This window comes from Sorex araneus, chromosome 3 (assembly GCF_027595985.1).
Source record: "Sorex araneus isolate mSorAra2 chromosome 3, mSorAra2.pri, whole genome shotgun sequence".
Taxonomy (NCBI): domain Eukaryota; kingdom Metazoa; phylum Chordata; class Mammalia; order Eulipotyphla; family Soricidae; genus Sorex; species Sorex araneus.
In genome coordinates this window covers 46,934,812-46,943,901 of record NC_073304.1, presented here as the reverse complement: position 1 = coordinate 46,943,901, position 9,090 = coordinate 46,934,812, and positions in this window count along the sequence as shown.

Here is a 9,090-nt window from a genome sequence, read left to right as displayed (position 1 = left end):
GCAATGCACAGGGCTTACCTCTTGGCTTTGCACTCAGGAGTTACTCCTGGCGGTGCTCAGGGGACCATATGGGATGCTGGGAATCGAAACCGGGTCGGCTGCATGCAAGGCAAACGCCCTACCCGCTGTGCTATTGCTCCAGCCCCTAGCTCAGTATATTTTTTGGAAAATTATAATTACCTTTACTCTTTGGTGAAATATTCCTGGTGTTCTTGTAACTCTTTTGAGGTCAGAGGCTCCCCAGCCAGTGCTCAGAAGGGTAGGGACCACTCCCAGCAATACTTGGTCTGGCATTGTGGGCCTTATAGTTGGTGCTCAGAACTGACAGTACTACTTAGACCCAGTGGTTGTGGGGAACCACCCATGCCATGGCAACATTGCTTGGGGACTGTGTTATACCAGGAATCCCAGTTAGGACCCAGGATATGCTTGGCATGCACTTTGAGCTATCACCCCAAACCTTGTAGCTCTTTTTTTTCCTTATAGCTCTTTTTTGATATATTAAACTTGCTTCTCCATGATTACCTAAGTTTGGTAGGTCTTATTTTTATTTATTTTTTAATTAAATATTTTTTTAGTTCAATCACTGTGAGATAGACCCTTACAAAGCTGTTCATGATTAGATTTCAGCATTGTTTTCCAACTCCTGTCCCTCCACCAGTATACATTTCCCCGCACCAGTGTCTCTAATTTCCCTCCCACCACCCCCCCAGCCTGTCTCTATGGCACTCTCTCTGTCTCTCTATCTCTCGGTCTCTGTCTGTCTGTCTCTCACTCTCTCTTTCTCACTCTCTCTCTTCCCCCCAACACCTTTTGGGAATTGTGGTTTGCAATACAGATACTGAAAGGTTGTCATTTATATCCCTTTACCTACTTTTAACATTCAGTTCTTGTCCAGTGTGATCATTATTATCATTGTCACACTAGTCCCTTCTCTATCTTAAGGTTGGTAGGTTTTATTATGATGTCTCTTTTCTATTCTTATTACTCTCTCCTTCTGTGTTTGTCCTTTGGAGACTTTTTGGTTTATCTTTTTCCATTTTTTTTTTACTTAAGCTATAATTTATTTTACTTTTTAAAACCATTTTTATTGAGGTGCCAGGGTTTACAATAGTGTTAATCACACTTTTCATGGATACATCATTCTAATTCCTCTTCCCTCCACCAGTGTCTCCAAAGCTCCTCTCAACCCCTCTCCCATGTAAGATAGACAAAAATCTTCAGTTCTGATGACTTTGACCATTTGTTGTTCTCATACTGTGTTTCTCTCCCTACCTCCACATATCAGATAGATACTTTGTATGTGTGTATATGTGTAGTTTGTATGTGTGTAGGTGGTGACACCCAGACACATACAGATGAACAGAGATAATCTAAAAGTCTTCACAATTATAACTTATAAAAGGTTTTTCTTTTTTTTTTTTTCAAAAACTAAACTTTTTTTTAGAGCTATATAAATTCAAGGAACATTGTGGACTAGACTAAACATAACTTTTCCCCCTTTTTTTCTGGGATTTATTTTGGGGGGGTCATAACCCATCTATGCTCAGGGCTTAGTCCTGGCTCTGTGTTCAGGAATCACTCCTGGCGGGGGTTGGGATACCATATGGGGTGCCAGGGATTGGGTCTGCTGTACTCTCTCTCCAGCCTTACCCATAGAAATTTTATTACAGCCTTTTACTTATTAATGCAGACACTTAAGCAGTCTCTGTCATGTAATATTTTCTAAAATAAAGCCAATATTCCCTTACTTAGGATAGAACTCACTTAGTTCAGATTTCCTCCTTTAAATTTTCTTAATTCTCTTCAAGGTAAGCATTCTATTGCTCCAGCCCAAAATACCTTTCTTAATTTATAGAGGACAACCATAAAGGCCATGAATGAGTACCATAGCCAGTGCCACATGCTGGGAAGTTTTTCTTGTCCATTAATAAAGTTCCTTTAAGGCTTCTTGCAAAACTAGTTTCAAGGCTATGAATTCCCTAAACTGTTGCCTGTCCATGAAGCTCTGTATCATTTCCTTCAAATCTAAATGATGATGTAGCTGGATAGAGTATTCTAGGTGATATATTCATTTCACTGAGTTTTTGTATTATATCCTTCCAATCCCTTCTAGATCAGAGTCTTATTTGATAGATCTGTTGTGAATCTTATGGGCTTTCCTTTGTAGGAAAATTCCTTTTTTGATGTTGCTCTTAATATTCTGTGTCTGTCTTTGGTTTTTACATTCACAGTTTATCCAGCTGGCATAAAAGGCTTAGTTTGAGACCCATATCAACTTTGTCATGCCTTCACTAAGTTTCATCACTTCTAAATTTTGGTTAAAGTGAAAGATGTGTCATCTTTCCACGTGAACTATTGTCATGCTATTAGTTGGCCTGATCTAACACTGTTGTGTCTCAGGGAACCAAGAGATTTAAGGATAGGGCAGGAAGTGGTAGATTCAGCAATTTAAAACACGAACATTTTTTAAGTTTACTGTCTCATCTGGCTCTGGTTCCTGATGCCTCCAATAACTATAGTAAATTAAGTACTATGGATGACACAATAGATATAATATTAATGAATTGGAAATGTTGCAAGAATTGACAAAACACAAAACAGAGACATGAAGTGAAGCACAAACTTTTGAAAAATGGCATCAATAGACTTACTGATCTCGGGTGCCCCATACCTTCAATGTGTGAAACATGCAGTATTTTTTTTTTATTAGTGAGTCACTGTGAGGTACAGTTACAGACTTACAAAGTTTCGTGCTTGCGTTTCAGTCATATAATGATCGAATACCCATCCCTTCACCAGTGCCCATTTTCCACCACCAATGGTCCCAGCATCCCTTCCACCACCCCCACCCCGTCCCCTTCACCCCACCCCACCTCTCTTTTGCTCCCTCTCTCCTTTTGGGTGTTGTGGTTTGCAATAGAGGTATTGAGCGGCCATGATGTTCGGTCTATAGTCTACTTTTGGCACGCATCTTTCAACCTGAATGGGTCCTCCCAACATCCTTTACTTGGTGTTCCTTTCTCTATCTGAGCTGCCTTTTCCTCCAGCAGAAAAATGCAGTATTTGTAACACACAACAAAACACAGGGCTATGAAATTAAACGTTTGATTTTAGTTTCTTTAAACAATTTCTTTTAGGTTTTCACCAATGTTTATTGGGCACCTACTATTTCCTCATACAAGGACTAGGACATTCTCGCTGACTCACTGGAATCTTGCCTTCAAGCCTTCTGCCTTCGTGCTACCCCTCACCCCCAGGCTTTCTTTCTCATCCCTCAAGACCCTGCTGGTATCTGCTTGACCACAAAGCTGTCTGGGCTGCTCTGACCTGCACATTCTATGACTCATGAGCACTTATCACCTCCATCACTCACTCAGCAGTTGATCCCAGTCATGTGACATAGATCAACTTTTTCAAGCGACATCTACGATGAGAACAGTCTTTCATATTCCCTTCCATCTGTTGACTCAGAATATTCAGTTTATGGAAAAGATAAGAATTCCTTACTTTCTACCTCCCAGCAACCTGCTTTGGTCTCCAGCAGTTCAAGACAAGTAAATTCTGTCCCTTTCTCAAGAGGCTAGTAAACCCTTGGGAAGGTGCACGGCTGGTGGTATTAGTATTGGAATATTGAATGTAATGAATCTTAACTTTCTAAAATAAATAATTAAATAAATAAAAGAGGCTAGTAAACTCTGTGACTTCTCTCGCCTGCATGCAGTGGGTATATAATTGGATTTCTTGGAAAAGGTGGACTGGTAGCCTCCAGTGATTCATGACCTTTTATTTAGAGACAGAACTCAGTTAATTATGCATCAAACAACTAATATATGCCCTCTCCCTCTTTAGATAGTTCTGCAGAGATGGAAAAATCTAGGATTTTCTTTTTCTTTCTTTTTTTTTTTGGCTCCCACCCAGCAATGCTCAGGGGTTACTCCTGGCTCTGTAGTCAGAAATTACTCCTGGCTGTGCTTGGGGGGACATACGGGATGCTGGGATCGAACCGGAGTAGACCACGTGCAAGGCAAATGCCCTACCTGCTATACTATTGTTCCAGCCCCTCTAGGCTTTTCTGGAAGAAAACTTCTTAGGGCATTTTCTCAGAATATAAATATTCTGAGTCCAGCCTCATAGTTCAGCCTCATAGGTTTATAGTCCAGCCTCATAGGTTAGAAATCATCTTTGCTTAGAGATCAACATACTAATGATCTCAAGCAATTCTTGGGACGAAAGGAAACATTGTTGATTCATGTTGTTTGCCTCAAATAAAATAGCTCTGGACGTTCCACATTCCACAGATTTGTCTTAAGCAGTGAGGAGTAAAGAAAACATCTGTCTCCTGCTCTCTGAATAGATCTTCGTAAGAGGAATTCTGGGCATGTGGAAGGAGTCAAGTTCACAGTGCCGACCGCCATCTGTGGCACAGCAAGGTCTGGATAGGGCATTACAAGGAAGGGACCGAGTTCCGGCTTCCTGCTCAGAATAAGTAGAAGGCATTTACTCTTCATTATGTGGTTGCTTTCAACAAAATTTATGAGAAATGAAAAGGAAGTTTCTAAAGTACTGCCAGATGGCAAGTACATGGAGCGTGGAAAGAAGACTCGGGGCCAATCAGACAGAAACTTCCTGTTAAGCGTGAGATGGCCAGAGCTCTTCTGAGAACACCTGAGCTGGAGGCGTTTCCAAATGGCCCATAGGACATACTGGCTGTGTACTGAATTCTCTGGGCTTAAGTTTAGAAATAAAAGTCAGAAACCTGAGCGATCAAGATAACTTCAGCAGCAGCCTCCTCTTTGCTACCTGTTCTTTGCTCTCTCCAGGGAAGTTTCTTTCCTGTTGAAGTGATTTCTGGCCTCCTTCCCCCCATGGTCAGCACTGATCAGCTGGCACTGTGACCTGCCGCTGCTAATGGTGGCTTTTCGGTAGATTCCCTTGGAGGAAAATCTTACCAGTGTCCCTTTTGGTCCACAAGACTACTTGATTTTTCCATTCTTAAGCTGCCCTGAGCTGGTTTTCACTGATCAACAAATTTTCTTAATAATGCCCATTTACCTATAATAACTCCTTATTCTGGCACAGTCTGATACCTAATCTGGCTCATACTTTCTCCATAAGCCAGGGACATTTTTGTTTTTTTATTTTGAAGTCGATACTTTATTTTTGATTACTATTTATATTATTATTTATCACTGGTTTGCAATCTTATGGAAGTTCCAGGGCTTAGCATCACAACTCCATAACTTTATTAATTTATTTAATTTTTATTGACTCAAAGCGAGATGCACAGTTACAAAGTTGTTCATGATTGGGTTTCAGTCATATAATGCTCCAATACCTGTCCCTTTACCAGTATACATTTCCCACCACCAATATTCCCAATTTTTCTCCTGCCTTTCCACCCCTGCCTGCCTCTAGGGCAGGAACTTTTCTTTTCTATCTCTCTCTCTCTCTCTCTCTCTCCTCTCCCCCCTCTCCTCTCTCTCCTCTTTCTCTCTTTCCTTTTTTTTGTCGGGGGGGGCAGTATGGTTTGCAATACAGGTGCTGAAAGGTTATCATGTGTATTCCTTTACCTACTTTTAACACTCAGTTCTTGCAGGGACATTTTAAAAACAAGCTAGCCAAAGTAGATTTTATACATTTTCACAGATATGTTCAGCTCCATAGCAGTGTTTCATTTTTAATTGTTCCTATCCCATTCACCTCCTGTTCACACATTTATAAAGCACTTTCAGTGAAAGACTAATTTCTCGAGAACCAACGTCGTTTTCATATTTCCTATCTTGTAAAGCCAACCCTTAGTGAAGACAGGATCAAAAAATAAAGTGATGCCTTTATTATTTAAGTAGACAGCAAGACAGTGTCAAGTTTTGCTGTTATTTAGACATTTGGGGGGAGGACTACACCCAGCAGTGCTCAGGGACTAGTCCTAACTCAGTGCTCAGGGGTAACTCCAGGCAGTGCTCAGGGGTCTCTGTGGTACCAGGGATGGAACCCAGGCCTCCTGCATGCAAAGCATATGCTCAGTCATTGAATTTTCTCTCCAGCCCCTAATTCTATGGTTTCTGGTAAGATTTCAGTTGATGTCTTCGCAATTGCTTATGAGTAATAATGCTGTTATTTGTTTACTGACTAGAGCTTTGAACTTAAGAGTTGATTTTCTAATTGAGCATAGATCTCTTCATCTTTTTCCAGTGCCTCTTAATTAACCCACACAATTTTAGAATAATGATACAGCCTGTGAACAGGCAACTGGATTGCAAGGGGACTGAACCCCTGACCCCGGACTCTATCCTTCTTAACCAGGGCTGCCAAACAGACAGCCAATTAGTGATTCATTGACAACAGAGGCCAGACTCCTGTGCTGATCCAGTCCAGGCCCAGCGGACAGTGACTGCTCTCAAGAGCAGGACTGCTTCCTTGCTTCCTTCTATGAGACCACAGTCACTTTTAGAACAAAACTTTAGTATACTATACATTCTGTAGCTAGATGTTTGGTTCAATATTAGGTTGAGATTCATGCACATCATTTTGTATATTGGAATTGACTACCTGTTATTTTGATTCTGTTTTACACAACTGGGCATCTGCTGTGTAGTATGTCTACACAGTGGTTTCTTTTTTTCTATTAGAAGTAGTTCTGCCGTGTATCTTGTCCTGTGTGTTTTCTGCTTTGGATGTGTATTTCTTCGGGTTATATACATCCTTAAGAGTGAAATTGCTAGAGGATGCATTTTTAATTTCACTAGATGATGACAAAACATTTCTGAAATGCTGTGATCTAATTTATAGTACTACCAACAATAAGTATTCGAATGGTTCTGCAACCTGGCCAGTAAATACTTAACATTATATTGGACGCTGTAATTTTTATATGATGCTACTTGAATTTTATTTTAAATGCTCTTTTTCATTCTCTAGACTACAAGTGAATTGGAAAAGTTTTGACAGATTTAGTGACCATTTCAGGTTTTCTTTCATTCCCATGATTTGTCCATTTTTCTATTAGCTTGATATGTGAACATGTGTTAAGATTCCATATGTGAATCCTTTGTCAATTGTGTGTGGTAAATCTCTTTTCCTGATTTGCCTTTTTGCACTTGATAGTACCCTTTACTTCTCATTTTAATAATTGGTCTGCACTTTTTGTTTCTTACTACATAAATATATTTCAGTGTCATATAACTGCTCCCTTAGGTCCTGTTAAAGGTTTCACTTTTTTCCACAATTAAGTCTTTAATCTACTTGGAACTGACATGGATCACCACATACACATGGGGTAGTGGACCAGCCTTGTTTCCTTGAGGTGACCGGCAACAGCATGCTCTGGGGAGCATTTCTGTCGTGTCCAGGTTTGCAGTGCTGTCGTCATGTCTGTGCGTGAGTTTCTGGGTGTTTGGACTCTGGCATCTGCTAAAGCTAGTCCTCTAGCCTTTGGTTCTTTGAGAGTTTTGGCTATTCTTGGCCCTTTCCTATCCTCGAACAGAATAGATTTGGTCTGTTTTCGAAATGTTTCTTCTAAGAGCTAATCAGATTTACAATTAGAAAGGTTTTCTTGAATGTTACTTGATCACAAAGTAAAGTTCACAAAATTTAGATTTGCTTTGAGAATTTGTGCTTATATTGAGTGTTTTCTTGTTCATGCAGTCCACAAACCATATTCACACAGATATGTTAAACATATTTGGTTGGTTGTGCTGTTTTGGTCACAAATTTAATAAACATTGAACTTGGCCCACTTCCCTGAGCAGTAATACAGATAATGCCTCTCCGGCGAAGCCACATGAGACTATAATTAGATCTTATGAACTAATGGTCTTAAATTATTTTAAGTGCTTGTAATTTTTAGTAAGACATAGCCCCATGCACAAATATAAAATGGGAAACAACTGGTGTGTGTGTGTGTGTGTGTGTGTGTGTGTGTGTGTGTGTGCATGTGTGGTGCACTGTGTGCTCTTTCCTATGGGAATAGAGAATTTTAATGTACACATTCAGCCTGGGAAACTTTGTGTTGTTTATTAAATAAAGCAGAAAAAAGCAAGAGAGGATTCAGTACAGTGGGATATAAGGTCACCAGATACGTTCCTCCCTCCCCCAACTTTTTTGCTACTCTTTTCCTGTTCTGGGTGGCTCTATGATCCACTTGAGAATTTCATTCCTCTTATCCAAACTGAAAATTCCCCATTTCCTGTCACTGACTCTCCCACCTCCCCCATTCTCTAGCTGCCAAACTAAAGCAATTCAGATAGATAAAGGCAGTTAATTTATTGAAGAGCACAGAACTCTTCAGTAAACAACTTCTTCCTGGATGTTACTATGTAAAGATAACTGGACTGACTTATTGTACCCTGTCTACTAAAGTTTGTGCTCAGAGTCAATTCATCCTTATCTTTTTAAAATAAATTCACCATTGGAAATAACTACTCGAACTTTTTGGGGGTGGCAGTGGGTTTTAAGCAGTGTCTTAGAATTAAGCAGAGCATAGGGGGCAGCTGAGTGGGGCAATATATTTAGGAGAGTTCAGGACTAGCGGAGATCCTTTGTCACCAAGGGTGAGCTTCAGAAAGGTCTAACTGATTACCTTCTGGATCCCCGGAAGATGTAGCCATATTTCAAGTAGTTTGAAAATAGTCTGTGTACAACTGAATCAGAGGGTACAGAAATGGGTATGAAAGGCATACACTATGGATACATTCTTGGGCATCAGACAATGTTTTGAGTTAAAAAAAAGAAACCAATATTTTACTGGGACACTGCTATGTTCAACATAGATACAGTTGGGTACTTTGAATATTTTGTTACTTTCCCAGGTAAATTAGGGGCCAGGATAACTAAGATTTTTAACTTTTTTTTTTAAAAAAAAGCTATGATCTAAGAAATGCGATAGTGTAGTGAGCCTTACTGTTGTCTTTTGGCCTGAGAAAAAAATCCAAGAAGTGCAAGTGGCATCTTTCCTATCAGAGGAGGAACTTTCCTCTGCAGAGTTCCAGTCTCTTGGGGGATGGGTTTGCTATCCAGTGGGAAGTCCTTTCATAATCCTTTCTTACAGGCGTATCAGATTTCCATGTTATATATCAAAATCTTATTTCA